Source organism: Triturus cristatus, chromosome 6 (genome assembly GCF_964204655.1).
Source record: "Triturus cristatus chromosome 6, aTriCri1.1, whole genome shotgun sequence".
In the NCBI taxonomy this organism is placed as follows: Eukaryota; Metazoa; Chordata; class Amphibia; order Caudata; family Salamandridae; genus Triturus; species Triturus cristatus.
Genome location: NC_140589.1, coordinates 175,281,883 through 175,300,577, shown reverse-complemented (window position 1 = coordinate 175,300,577; position 18,695 = coordinate 175,281,883). Strand labels below are relative to the sequence as shown.

At 44.7% G+C, this 18,695-nt stretch overlaps 1 protein-coding gene across 1 annotated transcript in view; it reads right to left on the bottom strand.

Annotated features, from left to right (window-relative positions):
* PKHD1 (PKHD1 ciliary IPT domain containing fibrocystin/polyductin) overlaps positions 1 to 18,695 on the bottom strand; it is a 1,788,124-nt gene that overhangs the window by 1,641,562 nt on the left and 127,867 nt on the right. The gene's annotated exons all lie outside the window — the stretch shown is intronic.

Here is an 18,695-nt window from a genome sequence, read left to right as displayed (position 1 = left end):
GCATCCTTAACTGAGTTTCTTCAATGTGTCTCAGATTTGATGGTGAATTAAAAATGAGGCATAGAGATTTAAAGTGATTTGCTCTGGTTCAGACGAAATGAGGAGGCTAGATGGGGATGAAGGTTTCCTATTTCTGCTTTTCAGTTCCCTTAACACCAATGGACAAAACTTTGAGTTCAATTATTTCTTGACATACATTTCTACACTTTTTACAATAACTACAAACATCCTGTTAATCAGGTATGATGTTAGATATATAAAATATCAAAACATCTTTCTTGAACAGCTTGAAGCATAAGGCAATGCAGGAGGCTATGTTTATGTTCATGCACTGATTTCTCCTTAGTAAAACAGTAACAAGATGATCAGAACCTCAATTATGGCAATTACAATGATGAACAAAAAGCTGACAGGAACTTCCTCTAGGTCTTTATTGAGACACATGGGAATTGCAGTTCAGCTACAGGCACACATGGCAGAAAGCACTGTTTTGAATTTCCTGTGGTCGGCTGTCATGCATCTAGTGGTTTTAGTTTTTGAAACTGCTGTATACACAGGTGCGGTCCATGCAGGTAAGAGTGGTGGGGCAGGAGGGTGGGATGGGGGTGGAGTTGACAGACGATGAGGTAAACGTAACTTAAAAAAAAAAAATGAAAACCACTTACTTTGAGCTCGCTGCAACACCGACTAGGTGATGCGGCGAGCACAACGTAAGTTGCTGTTGTTTTTCAAAATTTAGGTTTACCTCGTTGTCGTCTGTCTACTCCCCCACCCCACCCCACCGCTCTTACCTGCACAGGTTGCGCCTGAGTACACAGCTAAAAAAGTAGGGCCTGGGTTGCTTGGCTCTGCTGTGGCTCACCAGCACTAGCGGCTTGCACAGGTAAGAGCAGTGGGGCGGTGAGGGGTGGTGGATTTCGACTGACAACGGGATTGGTTATAATAAATAAATAAACCCGCTTACCTTGCGGTCGCCGCATCGCTCACTCGGCGATGCAGCGAGCACAAGGTAGGTGGTTCTATTTATTTATTTATTTAATATTACTTATCTTGTCGTCTGTCAACTTCCACCAACCACACCCTGCCCCGCCCAGCAGCCCTTAGCTGTGCAAGCTGCTACTGCTCACCAGCCCTCACAGCATGGTGTGCTACTGAATATAAACACCAACATTATTGTGGCACAAGAATATCGAGAATAAAATATCAAGAGACAAATTATCAAAAGATAAGTTCATATAGGGAAGTGTAGATTTACTATTCCTAACCCCACATCTAGATGCCTTGAAGATATACACCCGCCAGAGTGTCCGTAGAGCAAGGATCTCCACATGTAAGAGAGTTCTACGTGTGAAGAGACTGTAGATGGTAGAGTTGGACCTTATACATTGCCCTTGGGGCCTTCTGACCCACCCAACAACCCGTTGCCGCTGTGCATTGTTGGTCAAGAATATAGGCCGGAGTATATATTTCTGATATTATAATTTGTACTCGTTTTATGTAGCAGAGTGACAAAACACTATAGTCCTAAAGAATGCCTGGAACATCTAAGTCACATAGGACAGAAACAGGTCGACCATATACAGGATGAATATCCATAACCCTGCCTCACTAGGCTTTTAACCTCTATCCCTTAGGACATAGGAATAAAGTTGTTTTGTCCCTATTGGGATAGTTGTAATACACTTTCTTCTGTTGCACTCTGCCCCTCACCCCTACCCTAGAGGTAGCACTACATAGACGTGCCACTAAAAAACACTCCTGCTCCTTTCCTGTGGGAAAGTCGTAGCCCACACTGGGTACCTTGCGGTCCCAGTGTGTGGAGGGAACCAATGATGAAGCATGTCACCCTAGGGTGAGTCAGGGTTTTAGTCCAAACACCTGCAGTGCCCCCACCTTTTGTTCCCACTTCTTTCATTTTTCTTGCGGCTCGCTGCTCTATAGTCTGTGTGAGCATAATAATTTTTGGAAGTAGTATAGGACACAACTTTCTATTTAGTAGCGTACACTTCCCCTTGACCCCTTGTGTGAGATACATTGAAGATATACATACCACATAGGTATATACACTTGGAGTTAGGTATAGACAATCTAGACATACCAATCGATATTCTATTTTCCATATTCTATCATCGATATTGTGTCTCATCGATATCACGGTTTGGATATTCAGGGGACTCGCCTCATGGCCAACTGCCGAGCTAGAGCCAATCATTTAGCCTCAGCCAGGCTTTTGCCTTGTTTGGAATGCCCATCCCTAGTTTTTGCATGGGAATACCTGCAAACGTAAGCGTGCACCCTGAAGACGGATTCAACCATCTCCATGCAATAGTTTATCCACTCTGGAGATACACCCATAAATCGTCTTGTGTAAAGGAATTGTGTTCTCCAGTGGGAAACAGATAGTCCACACAAAACATTTAGTTGACAAATGCCTGTCTCTTCGACTGATCTGCAGAACCCCCTCCAAAGAGCCTTGAGACCCTAGTGGGGGATTAGCTGCTCTCTATTAGAATCCTGATTGATTGATTGAATGCAAGTTTGGATCACGTTTTAGCTTGCGAATAGTCCTGGTCGCAAGTAGTGCAACAGCAGTGTTTGAAAATCCACATTGTTGGTTTTTGGCAAAAATATGCATATATTTTTAGAAATGCATGCTCTCGAACACTGGAAGATGCATGTCTTTTTAATTAAGAGTGGATTAATGTTTCCACCCCAGACTCTGTCAGCTTTGGAATCACAGACAGTTCAGTTTTTCAGACTTCGCCCACACAGTTTGCCAGCCTGCAGGTCTGCAATACTGGCTGTTTTCCAGCCGCAGGATGTCCCACCCACTGAGGGCAGAAGGCGGTTTAAGAGGCGATCATGCAGAGGTTTGTAAGCGAGTGTACCACAGAAATTATTTATGTTATTCAGGGGGTTGGTAGCGATGAAACACAGCTTGGCGTCATAAAGGAACTGACTGTAGGTAATACTTTTGTTAAATTTACTTTTTTAATGTGAAAACACCCCTCTAAAAAGACAGAAAAGGCAATAAAATGCATGGGTTAGGTACATTCGATTTGCAGTCACATTGAAGCAAATGTAATGTAAGCAATGCATGCATTCAATTTTAAAGGTTGTGGTTGGCAGTGTCTACGCGCAATGATGTGAAATATAAAGCAGCAATATCATGAAATGCACTTAATTTAGCAAAACATACAAGTATTTGCTAACTTTTAAGGATGTTTTCTACAAAAGATCCCTAGTGATGCGTAGACAACTAGAGCCGAAGGAAGGGTTGCTGAGTGGTCACACTCCTCCAAGTCTCTTCTAGTGTTCTCCCTCACATACTAATGAAGCCGTGCCACCCCACCACTCACAGCGGCAGAGAAGGACAATCAGCCAGGGTTCTCCAAAGTCGGTCCTGGAGAGCCGGATCCGTGCCAGGTTTTTAACATATCCCCATTTAGGTAAATGCAGTTATCTTAAAATCCGGCATGGAATCTATCCCTCCAGGACATACTTTGGAGAACCCTGAGCTGCCAGAGGCATTGATCTCACTCCTGAAGCTGACCACAAACACAGACTCCGTTCTTTCAGGTCCCTGCGCTCCCGCCTCCACCATACACTCTAGTGTTGGTGTCAAAGCGGAGGTGAATTTCCACCACTTTGAGAGGAGACGTGGCTCCTCTTGTCCCTATGGAACAAACATAAGGAGATGATGGACGGAGCGCTGAAACTTTTCAGACACTTACCCCCAGACACAGATCTGGGTTGAATCCATCATCATTCTTTAGCTCACTTCGACACCTCCTATCTCAGGCCCAGGGAAGGTAATCATGTTTACATATTTAGGTGTTTTGTAAAGCGCTAGTTGTTATTTTACTATCAATGCAATGCGTTTGTTGGTGGAATGTGAAAACTGCTCAAATAAAAACATAGACAACTAGAATGCAAAGCTAAAGCATGTACAAAGTCTGCTCAATCAGTGTCAGCCTTCACGTCATCCCTTCACTGAGCACGTGCCCACGAATGTGCCAAGTCTAGCAAATTAGACCAGTTCTGCAATAGGCGGTAAAACAGTTTGACTGAATTTGGCAACTTCCAATTGGTCAACATTGCTGGTAGCTCTTTTTGGTATGGCCTTTATTGTTGCAGTCTTCATTGAGTATTTAGGTCTTGCAAAAGAAACTGCAGCTGTCGGTCAAGACCTGTTGACAACACGAAACTAATGGACATCACAACGCATGTAACAGAGAGAATGGGTCTTTGGACTAGCCTTGTTCACTGATTGGCTATTTGGCTGTGCCCCCCCTATCCCCATGTATCAACCCTCAGCCCTTGGCGGATGTTTACATTATTCTCTGCCTGTCTACAAATAGTTCTCTCTCGCATGATATAACACTGACCCTCTGAAACTTTCCGAGTTTTGAGTGCTCAATGTTGATACAACACAAGTGCGAGATGCTGGAATATACCTTGGCAGCTGCAAGCTCCATACAGCACGCAGGCAGCGAGGGCCCTGCTTATTATGACCATGTTTGAAAGCCATCTAGTAATGAAGTCCTTGCTAGGGACGCCACAAGCTATGGCTCCTCTAATGTTCTCATTAGAGGAACGACCCCTTTGGCTTTCTTAGCAACCACATCATTAGCTGAGAGCAAACGTTCTGAGTCCATCACAATATGATGTGTCTGCTAAGGATGCTGAAGGGGAAGTCCCACTAATATAGTTCATTAGAAGAACCTCCATTTGTCCTTTTTAGTCACCACATTCATGACCTGATAGCAACAGCTCCCAGGTTATCACGTTATGATGAGGTTGCCAAGGACCACAGGGTAGGATTCCCTAATGTTTACATTAGCAGGCTTGGCGTCCCCAACATATTACGCCGCATAGTCTGAGAATGCCCTGGTACCCAATGCACGTGAGCACAGGCAGCTCCTAGAAGCCCTCGTGCTGCTGCCACCAGAGGTTTCTTGCTGTTTTCCTGGGAGCGAGCGACGTTTGTCAGCACAGGGGGGGATGCACTGTGACACACTTCACATGAACAGCAGCGACACCATTCTGCCAGCACGCCTGCCGCGGTTTAACGTGTCGCACCGCCAGCTCCATTTACTATTACAGATTTTAGCCTCAGACAGGCCCTCTAAAGCGCCTGGAGGGGCGGAGAGGGTCCAGTTTATTCTGTACAGCCTCTTCCATCTCTGGCCCAGCCATTCCTGGACACGCACTGCCTTCCTTCTTCAGCACAGGCATGAGTAGAAAAAAATGTATTGACACTTGGTTACACAGCCCTTGCAATGCACTGTTCGAGGGGGGGGGGGGTGATTTTGAATCAGACAGGACAATGGTCAACACCTGTGAAACTAAACCATGCTGGGTTTCTGCCCAGGTTAAGCAAGTTACCCACTGTGTGCCAACCTGCTAATGGAACCTGGCAATGGAAAGTGGCAACAAGCAGAACAAAGAAACACCCAGAGCGACTGTCCACTGTGGGCCTTGCAAGCAACGAGAGCCGCCCTGTCAAGGTTCATAGAGCCACACGGGCCTCTCTGGTCCAGGCACGGTGGGACTTGTAGTCTAATTCATACCATAATAAACCCAGGACTACAAGTTTTGGGGTACTAAAAAAACACCTGGACAGGAGTAGCTAGCAAGGAATGGACTTGGGAAATCTGGCTGCTACGCAAGAGCATCCTCAGAGCAGGGGAGAGGATGTGGTGCAGCGGCCAGAGCTGCCGACTCAGGAGCTGGGGATCGGGGGTTCGAGTCTCGGCACCGGCGCAACATCCTGTAATTCTAGGTAAATCACTTAATATCCTCGTGCCCATGAAGAGCGCCTAGATAACCTCAGGGGTGTTAAGCTGCGCTATATAAATCTACAAACTTTAACTTTAGAAATGTAACTTTCAGCCTGTACCAGCGCCAGAAATGAAGGAAGGTGAGTAGTAGGGTGATTCACCTCAGCATATAAGGGCAGAGGTCTCAGGTTACTGTGACCCAAGATTATGTAGTTTGTCTGTCCAACGTTTAGGTCCCACTGACAGACAGCTTTTATGGCTTACAGAGGACTTTGGTTCAGAGCAGTTTGTCATTGGTTGACTTTAACGTCAATCTCATTTAGGTGGAGAAGTGTGGCTCAATGGTTAGAGCAGATATGAAAGTATGCTGTTCCTAGAAAGAGCTACTAGTGAGTAAAGAGATGTATGTGTCCCCGAAGTCAGGAGGAGAGTCCTCCTTCAGGAAAAAGACCCTCACACATCCGGCAAACTAGCTGTCATATGTCGTCAGCATGTGGCCCAGATGTTAAGTGTCATCATCGGGTCTGCTCCGAATCGGGGCGGCGCTGCAATCCCCGATCGGCGACCCCAGTGGCGCCTTTTGGTGGAGATCTTTATTCCATAGTTGCCGGTGGGTGAATGCAGGTGAGGGCCTTGAAGTGAGGAAGTGTGTGGTGAAAGGAGTGTATTAAAAATAAGTAGTGGGGAACCTAAATAACGTTTATTAAATGACGGGGGTCCCACTCTTATTCTAAAAACAATAGAGTGCGTAATATTACAGTTAAAATGACTGTTTTACGCTGTGGTCATAAATGGTCAACATGTTTCTTGCTTTAGTAAAGTAACCGCAATTCTTCAGGACCAGGTGATTCACACACTTATTGGTAGTGGTAGTGGCTACTGTGGCACTTACCACACGTACAGCACCCTAATAAGTGGTGACTAGTGGAGGTGAGGTACAACGCCTGAAAGAGAAAAATACAGGGACACAAACATACATGTAAATAACAATCGCAATGTGACAAATATTGTTGATCTTATCTTTAAAAACTACAATCATCAGTTGTCATGCAATTTCAATATTGTCAGGTGTTCAGCTATGAGGTGGTACTAAGTGTGAACACCCTTAAGAAGTGGACTAAAACAAGAGTATTATTTAAAAATGACCAGCCCACACTGTGATTAGTGCTATGGCAGAAATTTCAGAGTGCCCGATGCGGGGGGTACACAGTGGCATCAGGACAGAAATACCAGTTAATTCGGTTAAACCACTCACCCTTAACTGCAGGGCTACGAGATCCAACGAGCTGGCGCTGGAGGCAGACACCGGATAGTACAGTGTCCTATTGGTACAAAAAGCAGCGACCAGAGTGGAAGGGCAGAAAGTACAGCCGCGAAAAGATTAGGGTGAGAGCTGTTCCCTTTGTAGCTCAATGGACAATCGTATAACGTGAAAATCCGCACAAGGTGAGGACCCAGGCACTAGGACCTGCACGAGAATACTTACAGAAGTCCGAAGAACAGGACGCCTTCCCACCTACCCTTGATCCACGCCGACTCGGGGGACGTATCTTGGATCTAACAGAGGGATTATCAAGCGTGATCCAGGCAATCGGATCCGCGCACCAATTGGTTCGTCAGAAAGGTACTGGGAGAGAGACTAGTATGCGGAGTCTACTTCCGGTAGGAGTAGGAGAGTGAATGTTGGCGTGTTGCAGGACGTGCCGCGTCATTGTCAGGAAGTGATGACATGGAGTCACGTGCAACATCAACAGTGCTGTTTGAGAAGCCCTTATTGGTTGTAAGAGTTAACGGTTGTCGTGGTAACCTAATGATGTTAGGGGCGTGTCAGTCCGATATGATTGAAAGATAAGGTACAGCGCGATTCGAAGGAAACTAGCAAATGCGTGTTGCGGACACGTGGTATAATGTAACCATTGTGTCGCCACATCGCATGTTAGGGGAGTGACATGAAGGTATCGCGGGATATCTATAGACACATAGGCTGTTATACTGTGGTGTCTAAGTGTCACAATCTCAACCAAGTGTGGACTCAATCAGGTACAGAACATCTACTAGAGACAGATAAATGGTGGTATGTTCTGTCATGTCAAATATTAGTGAGGCTACTCCACGGGATGTCTTCATTCAATCCTTCAGTATGGGAAGATAATCTCATCACCCACCTCTGTTCCAGTGTGAATAATTTTGTTTTAGTGACATTCTTAAGGGATTGGAGAACTACCCACTTGAAAGAATCTGGAGAGTGATTATTTTCACAAAAGTGCTTAGTCATCCTAGTATTCATTTTTTTGCAACGGAAATTACTCCGATGCTCAATGATTCTCGTCTTCACTGGTCTCGTCGTCATCCCTATGTAGGGGAGATTACACGGGCAGGTTATCAGGTAAATGCAGTAGGCAGTGTTACAGTTAGTGTGCGTTCTGCATTCCCACGTGGTCCCGTTGGGAAAAACGATGTCCTTCGTTATTTTAGTTTGAGGACAAACCACACAGGAACCGCAAGGGTAATGGCCCCTGACAGGTGGAAGGTTCCATAAAGTGGACTGAGTGGTGTTCACTGGTAGTTTGGGTCTAGTATGTATCAGTCTCTCCTTCAAATTAGTGGTGCGCTTGAAAGCAAAACGGGGGTTTGGTATTGTAAGTTCCCCGGTGTGGAGGATACCCCAATGCTTGTTAATGATTTTCTTGAGTTGTGATGAGTTAGGAGTGTGGGTAATCACACAGGTGAGGCAGTCATCAGTTTTTTTCTCTCTTGGTTCAAGTAACCCTTCCCTGTTGTTGTTACGGGCACGTTTGTAAGATCTCTTGATGTCCCGGCTCTGATAGCCCCTCTGGAGAAGATTGTTCGTAAGGGTTTTAGACTCCTTTTTAAAGTCAGTGACAGAGCTGCAATTCCTCCTGATACGGAGGAATTGACCAAAGGGTAAATTTTGTTTGAGTGCCCCAGGGTGATAGCTATTAAAATGTAGTAGACTATTTCTGTCAGTGGGTTTGCGATGTAGTGTGGTACTCATTTGATGATCGTCTAGTATGATCAAGAGGTCCAGAAAGGGAAGCTGGTGGTCAGAGATGGTACTCGTAAATTTTAAATATGGATTCAAAGTATTAATCCATTGGCAAAATTCATTGCAGTGTACCTGATCACCCTTCCAGAGGATCAAAATGTCGTCAATAAACCTCTTCCACAATAGGATGTTCGCTCTATAAGGGTTCGATTCATTGTGGATGGCTCGTTCCTCAAATGCTGCCATGTAGAGGCAGGCCACACTAGGGGCAAAGGTACTCCCCATCGACGTGCCCTGTGTCTGATGGAATAATTGGCCTTCAAACTCAAAAAAAATTTCTGTTAGAGCTAGAGTGGCACATTCAATATTGAAAGGGCGGGGGGTGGGTGATATCCATTCTAGACTACTCAGTGCATCCTCTATAACATCAAGGGTAGCCCTCTGGGGGATATTAGTATAGAGGGCCTCAACATCAAGGGTGATGAGGAAGTCAACCTCTCCCTGATGTTGGGTGTCCTCTAGAAGCCTGAGTACATCAGTGGTGTCTCTTAAGAATGAGGGGGTGCCTTGGACCAAAGGTTTGAGAAAGTAGTCTGCAAACTGGGAAAGGGGTTCCAACAGGGAACCAATCCCAGATACAATTGGTCTCCCTGGGTTCGGATTAGTGCCCTTATGTATTTTGGGGAGACAGTAGAAGTAGGGAATCCTAGGTTCACCAGTGACTAGAAAGTTAGCCTCTTTTTTCGTAATCCAGCCCTGGGTTTCGGCATGGAAGACCATGCTCGTGATCAAGGTCTTGAGCCTGTTGGTGGGATCCTCTTGGATGGGAGTATAGTATTTCCTATGAATACTAGGATGACTAAGCACTTTTGTGAAAATAATCACTCTCCAGATTCTTTCAAGTGGGTAGTTCTCCAATCCCTTAAGAATGTCACTAAAACAAAATTATTCACACTGGAACAGAGGTGGGTGATGAGATTATCTTCCCATACTGAAGGATTGAATGAAGACATCCCGTGGAGTAGCCTCACTAATATTTGACATGACAGAACATACCACCATTTATCTGTCTCTAGTAGATGTTCTGTACCTGATTGAGTCCACACTTGGTTGAGATTGTGACACTTAGACACCACAGTATAACAGCCTATGTGTCTATAGATATCCAGCGATACCTTCATGTCACTCCCCTAACATGCGATGTGGCGACACAATGGTTACATTATACCACGTGTCCGCAACACGCATTTGCTAGTTTCCTTCGAATCGCGCTGTACCGTATCTTTCAATCATATCGGACTGACACGCCCCTAACATCATTAGGTTACCACGACAACCGTTAACTCTTACAACCAATAAGGGCTTCTCAAACAGCACTGTTGATGTTGCACGTGACTCCATGTCATCACTTCCTGACAATGACGCGGCACGTCCTGCAACACGCCAACATTCACTCTCCTACTCCTACCGGAAGTAGACTCCGCATACTAGTCTCTCTCCCAGTACCTTTCTGACGAACCAATTGGTGCGCGGATCCGATTGGCTGGATCACGCTTGATAATCCCTCTGTTAGATCCAAGATACGTCCCCCGAGTCGGCGTGGATCAAGGGTAGGTGGGAAGGCGTCCTGTTCTTCGGACTTCTGTAAGTATTCTCGTGCAGGTCCTAGTGCCTGGGTCCTCACCTTGTGCGGATTTTCACGTTATACGATTGTCCATTGAGCTACAAAGGGAACAGCTCTCACCCTAATCTTTTCGCGGCTGTACTTTCTGCCCTTCCACTCTGGTCGCTGCTTTTTGTACCAATAGGACACTGTACTATCCGGTGTCTGCCTCCAGCGCCAGCTCGTTGGATCTCGTAGCCCTGCAGTTAAGGGTGAGTGGTTTAACCGAATTAACTGGTATTTCTGTCCTGATGCCACTGTGTACCCCCCGCATCGGGCACTCTGAAATTTCTGCCATAGCACTAATAACAGTGTGGGCTGGTCATTTTTAAATAATACTCTTGTTTTAGTCCACTTCTTAAGGGTGTTCACACTTAGTACCACCTTATAGCTGAACACCTGACAATATTGAAATTGCATGACAACTGATGATTGTAGTTTTTAAAGATAAGATCAACAATATTTGTCACATTGCGATTGTTATTTACATGTATGTTTGTGTCCCTGTATTTTTCTCTTTCAGGCGTTGTACCTCACCTCCACTAGTCACCACTTATTAGGGTGCTGTACGTGTGGTAAGTGCCACAGTAGCCACTACCACTACCAATAAGTGTGTGAATCACCTGGTCCTGAAGAATTGCGGTTACTTTACTAAAGCAAGAAACATGTTGACCATTTATGACCACAGCGTAAAACAGTCATTTTAACTGTAATATTACGCACTCTATTGTTTTTAGAATAAGAGTGGGACCCCCGTCATTTAATAAACGTTATTTAGGTTCCCCACTACTTATTTTTAATACACTCCTTTCACCACACACTTCCTCACTTCAAGGCCCTCACCTGCATTCACCCACCGGCAACTATGGAATAAAGATCTCCACCAAAAGGCGCCACTGGGGTCGCCGATCGGGGATTGCAGCGCCGCCCCGATTCGGAGCAGACCCGATGATGACACTTAACATCTGGGCCACATGCTGATGACATATGACAGCTAGTTTGCCGGATGTGTGAGGGTCTTTTTCCTGAAGGAGGACTCTCCTCCTGACTTCGGGGACACATACATCTCTTTACTCACTAGTAGCTCTTTCTAGGAACAGCATACTTTCATATCTACTCATTTGTATCTGGGCTATGTATGCTGGACCTGTCATAAACAGCCCTGTTCCTCCCCTTTTTGAGAATCAATGGTTAGAGCGGCACACCCTAATGCAAAGGTCTGACCTGGACCAGGGTTCAATTCCTGCCTCGGTGAGTCTTGGGCTTAATTTCCCCGGACCTGATAATTCTCGCCTCGGTGCCTACTCTAATCATGGGTCCCACTCTGCAACTCTGGGCAATAGCTTGCTTAATCTCCACAACAGCCCCAACAGCGCTAGGATGCCTGGCTTCACCTTGGGGGTGCCCAGGAGTGGGCACTTCACAGGGAAATGCCAGGAAGGGTTCCACAGCGGTATGTGCACAGCGCCTGAGAGACCCTTTCGGGGGTGTGCGGAGCGCTATATAAATGCTCTACATTTACATTTACTTACTTCTATTTCAATGGCTTGCCTTCCTCGTCTCACGTTTGTCTCTCCCCTGTAGCAAGCTTCTTTACCATCATTATGGACTGGATGGGTATGCTGTTTACTCAGGGACCTTGTCTCTATGCCCATCAGGACTCAAGGTCGCAGGGAGAGGAGCACGGAAATCAGGGCGCTCTCTCTCGCAGTGCGGGGCAAGGGGGGCCCATCCGCGTCTGTCATGCCAGTGACCAGATGAGTCCAAGCTCCACAACCTCCTTTGGTGGCTGATCTTGTCTCCATTTCATTGCTTTTGGGACCTTGTTCAACGAAGAGAACTGGTAAATAAGACTTGTCTTAAGTGTTGGGCATATACTTTTTCCTGTTAATTAAGAACACGGCACTTGGCCACAGGGAGTATGGGTAAAATGAAACATACCATACAGTGGTCCCCTCGAAAAATGTCTAATGGGGGCAATGGGAGCTTTAAATAATGAGATAATACATACCGAGGCAAAACTTGAGGCAACTATAAATGCGGTCGCCATAATGACAGAGTCCACTGCCCTGGCACTAGCAGTAGCACCTATGGTCCTACAGCAGTATCCCTTGGGTGTTACTGATTCAAGGTCAGTTCAGCTTCTAGGGGATGTCTCTCCTCCTGTTCAGATTAACGCACCATCCCCAGGGTGCTCCACAGTTTACCCCCTAAAAAGAAATCTAAGCCAAAGGGCCCGCGAATGGGCCACTCTAAGCCCCCACCTCCTCAGGTGGGCATTAAGACGATAAAATGATTAGGGAGGGGGTTAGTGACTCGACAATCATGCCCACTATGAATGTACAGGGAGGAGTCTATGGTAACAGACTATAGATACATTAAGGACTCATTGGTTGCCATGGAACAGAGGATGTCCAACATGATCTCTTTGTTATATAATCGATTGACCACTGTGGAGAATCTGCCTCAGTCTTGCAGCGGAGCCCTGGACCAGAGGAGGAAAGGGATTGTTAGCGTCAAAGCTGTAGTCAATCAAACAGGCACAGAGGTGAAGGATGGGGGAGGCAGCTGGGGAACCCATGGGGGAGGTCACTAATCTAAGTCTAGGGACTCAGAAAACCATGATGGCCAAAAATAACAATGCGAATAATAACCATGCATCTGTGCATGAGCAGCAATGGGAAATGGGAAATAGTTTATATCCCCCCCGGACTTTGGATTTGCCACACAACTGTGTACCTTATGTGGTCGCCCTGGTAGGAGTCCCTCCGATTCCAGTAGACTAGGTTGAAACTTGGAATGAATGAAAAAATAAATGTGTCCAATGGATAGGCGCAAGGGCTAGACTGAAAGGTGTGAGTGAGTTGTACCACAATATTGCTATGGTTAGACAGGTGGGTTGGGTGGGTAGAGGTGAGAAATCCAATCCGGGCGATTGCGTGATTGTGAACTTTCGGCAACCCCACTTTAGCTGAGAGGGTACTACATGTTTGTGGATCATTTGAATTGGTGTATAATACTATTTCTGTAGTACCCGTCTGTTTTTTCTATAGACCTAAAGGGGCAGCTCCAGCCCCCAGAAAGCTTGGACTGTGGTCACTAACAAAATGGGAACACAGTGTGGGGCACAGACAGAGTTTTGTGACAGTCCAAAACAATCAAGGAGAACGGGGAACAGGTTTGAGTGTCTCTCTGGACTTGATGACCAGGATGGGAAACAACCTTTACAACACAGTCATTACATCGCACTACCTTTGCATAGCAGTCTGTACATCGCAACATCCTTTACATCGCATGTCATTACAACGCATCAATTACATTGCATGTCACTACAACGCATGTCATTACAACGCATGTCACTACATCGCAGGCATTAAATCGCAAGTCATTACAATGCATACCATTCCAACGCATAGTACCATTACACTATCCAACACTTACCCTGCTGTTGCACTCACTGGAGTTAGAATAGTAATTTTTACCCCTACACTATCCAACACTTACCCTACTGTTGCACTAACTGGAGTTACAATAGTAATTTTTACACGTATACTATCCAACACTAACCTTAAATGCGATGCAATGGTATGCATTGTAATGGTGTGCGTTGTAAAGGTATAATGCGATGTAATGGAATGCGTTGTAAAGGTAGTTTCTGAAAATGCGATGTAATGGCATGTGATGTAAAAGAATGCGTTGTAAAGGATGTTGCGATGTAAAAACTGTGTTGTAAAGGCATGCGTTGTAAATGTATGCACTGTAATGTCATACATTCGTCCAGGACTGACTTGTCCCAGAAAAGGGTTCTTTAATATCCAAACTCAAAACAGCGGTGTCTATGCCTCATGAGGATTATTATACATGTGCTATTAACCAGCGTGAGAGTGCTACATGTTTAGAGGGGAATGGAACCGAAGGCACCCTGGAAGGAGATTATATAGGTAGTCAACCTGGAATGGGCCTCATGTCATGGAATGTGGCAGGGCTTAAAAGTAAGATTGACATATCTGATTGGCATAGATTGATTTCTAGTGCCCACATTATATGCCTACAGGAAACATGGGAGCTGGTAGCTAATTATATCAATGGGTATATGGAATTTTACACCCCGGCTAAATCCTCTGCTATGGGTATGGCAGAGGGAGGACTAGTGACATATATTTTAAATTCAACTCCTTGAAAAATGTAGAAATGTATGCGAATCATTTGGGTGGCAGATTTTAATGTACACTATTGCTCATTTATGGATAAACCAATCTACGGAATTGTAGATGCACTTGTTCATTTTAAACAAGACCCGTATAGAACACCTTTGATTAACTTAATGATGAAGCTAAGTCTTAGGCTGCATAACACAAAGGCAAATGAGAACAAAGGTTTAGAATCCACGTTTTCTTTAGAAATAACTACACGTCCACTATTGATTTTATCTTGCACCCTGAAGACTTAGATGGTGTTATTAAAGGCTTTGTGACTAGCCGTTCTGGGTACAGTGATCATGCAATGTCAGAAAACAGGGAGATCCTATCCCAAAAAAGCAATAATTCACCAAGCTGGGATTTGAGCCAACTTTGGCTACTAAAAACGGCTACTCAATTAAGTGGGAGAAAGTAGATCATTCATTGTCTCTCCCATCCATCTTGCAGCGCACTTTGGCTGAGTTGAAGGTATGCCTAGACCCCCAAGGCTGATCCTTCAAAGACAATTATAGCTTTCTTGGCTATTGCATCACTCTTGAAACAAGCACTGACTCGTAGGGTACAGGCGCCGCTTCCCAAGTGAGGGGTTGGTTTGACTCAGATTGTACGTCAGCTCAGCCGCGGCCCATGCAGGTAAGAGCGGTGGGGCTGGGTGGGGGGAATTTTGACAGATGACGATGAGGGAAAATTCATTAATTATTTAATTTTTTCCTCGTGGTCGTCTGTCGAATCCCCCCCAATCTGGCCCCACTGCTCTTACCTGCACGGGCCGCGGCTGCGTCAGATAGAAATGTGCTGCACAAAACCCTTCAGCGCGACCAAGGGCATCAACAGACGATTACCCGTAGAAGGAACACATAAAAGATGAAGCATGGGAGGCTCTGGCTAAGGCCAGTGCCCTCAAAGACAGTAGATCCTTTTGGAAGGTGACCAATAATAATTATTGTAGGGAGTCCAATGAACCTTCAACAGATGTACATATTGCAGAGGAAATATGAGTCCAACATTTTACTGCCATTTACGATAATCACCCTATTCCGACAACCGAACAAGACATACCATATATTTTAGGAACGCAGTGGGCCAAAGGTTTGATAATACACAGTATATTTTACAGCCCGTCAACTAGTCTGCGGTTTGAAGGGCCATGGCCGAAAGCAGCAAAGGGAAGGTTTCCCGGCCCAGATTGGATTCCCTTGGAAATGTTTTGTGAGCAGCAGGATTTATGGGCCCAATGCTCACGAATGTTTATAACACGATTGTGGCGACAAGACCTCTCTCTTCATGGAAATCTTCCAGTATAATTCCGATTAATAAAAAAGGTGACAAGTCCTTACCACAGAATTATCACTCCATATCACTTCTGGATGCCACCGCAAAGGGTATAGGGGGTATATTATTTAATAGACTGGAAGACTGGGCAACTACCAACAATATATTAGTTGATACACAGTAAGGGTTTATAAAAGGGTTGAGCACAGTCCATCAATGTTTGAACTTGAGTATTATTATAGGGAAATATACAGTGGTCAAAAAGGGCTCATTATAACTATCCTTTATGGATTTGTCAGCATCTTTGGACTGCGTTTCACACTCAAACTGTGGAAAATCATGGAGGATTTAGGGGTTGAGGTGTGAACCATCACTTTTATTAGGCAATTGTACTCTGATGCTAATGCTCGAGTGCATTTTGGCAGGGATGGTGAATGTTCAGGTAGGGTAAACATCAGGAGAGGGGTCAGCAGGGGTTCGTTTTAGCCCCCTTACTGTTTTCACTATATAGGAACCAGGTAGAATTAGCCTTAAGTTCACGTTTGAGGGACACGGCGAACATTGGTTCGCGCCCCCTCCCTATTTTACTCTCTGCTCAGACGATGTAGTATTGATCACCAGAACGGGGAGGGGGTTGCAAAGTTCAATTGATGATTATATAATTTTTATGGCTGTTTTGGATTTGAGTGTAAATGGTACTAAGACTTACACCATGACTTGTGGGGCTAAACGCAGAGAAAAAAATGATTGTTATCCTGAAGGGATTCAAATTGAGTGAAATCCCCACCTTTTCGTGTCTGGGGAGCCTGTTTGATGGTAATCATTCTTGGATCCCCATGATAGCGAACAGGTGTGCCCTAATGGAAAAATCCATCAACGGGGTGTTTTCTTGTATAAACGAAACTGGGCATTAAGGCATTTAGAAAACTCCTCATCATATATCACAGTCAAAGTGTGGCAGTGGCTTCATATGATGCTGGGGAATGGACAGCACATAGAGTATCCAAAGGTTGGAAAATTTATTTTTCAAACATCTTTTAGGCCTCCACCGAAGTTGTGCGAATTTCATCTCTCATTCGTAAATGGTAACGGATGGGAATAAGATGGCTCCGATCCTGTTGTGGCGTTCCACATGGTGGCGTGAGAAAATCCGTTTGAACAAACTGATACTTATGGACAGCTTGAATTTAGATCACGCACTGGAGATCCCGTGGCTGAGATATGTACAGTCCTACTGCGAGAAGATCACCTTAGTGGATCTCTTTAATAAACCAGACTCTTGTAGAATGCTTGCCAAGGGCAAATTGAAACTTTGTGCGCCAAATAAAGCCATGAGGAAAAGATGGGAGGTGGAAAAATAAAGTCATCTGTATTAGTCTATAGTAAGATGTCCCCTCTGGACGGCCTACAACATGTTTGACCCTAGTACAAAATGCACAGCACCGATTTATCCTGACCCGATTTAGGGTGAATCTGCTGCCATTGATGGTGGGTTTCCTGATAATTGCTATTCCATGTCAGATCTTTCCCCGTGCCCTTACAATGACGTGTCTTCCCTAACTAATTTCCATATTGTTGTTTCTGCCGGTTCTATGCACTCCCTAGAAAAAACACAAATTGTATTTGCCCGTTTTAAAATACATAATATCAAACAGTGTGGACTTGCGTTACTATTTCTGCAACAACTAAATAATACATTTGTTTGTCGTGCAATGAGTTCATATTTATGGCAGGTATTAAAAACTAGGAAAAATCTGCGGGTGGAAGCTGTTTAACCAAATTGCACTTTTATATGACTATGCATCTTATCGTTTATAAATTTAGTATGAAATGTTATAACATTTATGTATTTATTCTATCCTTGCAATAATTAAATAGCCTATTGGTTTGGTGTGTTTTATACTCCCATTAATAAGGGAAATCTTGGGGCGGATTTTAATCTTTAATTGGAACGCATATTTCAACAATTATTATATTTTACCGATTATGGAATCTAATAGTGTAAGTGGATTTTTATCACCTGAAACCTATATTTGCATAACTATGAGTTTTATTGTTAGAGAATTTTAATGTGAAAGTTTTATGATGCTTGTATGTTGCATACACTTGTTATGTTACTGAAGAGTAACGAATAAAGTTATTATGACGATGAATGGATGGCTTTTATCCTTCCACTGTGTACATTAATGGAACTTGGGCCCAGATTATCCTAGCTGTCAGGCAACGCAGCGCAGCACCCAAAGCGTTGCTGCGTTGCATGACAGGGAGAGAACAGGGAGCGCCATATTCACAAAGATATGGCTCTCTCCTATCGCCGATGATGAATTCAGCTGCTGTGTGCCAGGCTCACACCTTAGCACCATAGCGCTAGGGTGCGTGCCTGAGTCACCATAGGTTTGGTACTGGAAGGCTATCCTTCCAGTCCAAAAGACTATGCTTAGACAAACAGTGCAGCACGCATGCAAAGTCGGAAAAGCAAAAATAAATGACAAGATTTCTATTTTTAACGCCTGCTTTCCAGTGGCGTTAATTTCTGGCGCTAAACCCTGTCTGCTAATGTTAGTAGATAGGGTTTGGCGTAAAAAGGCATAGGCAGTGAATGGAAACACCCATGTACCACCTTTATAACGCCCCCTTGAAGAAAAGTTATGCAAAGCAGCGTTTTGCACTGCTTTGCGTTACTTTTCCATACAAACCAATTGAATTACCAATTTGCGTTGGCTTGTTAATCCTAAAACAGGTTTTGCGTTGGGTTTGTGTTAAAAAGTAAC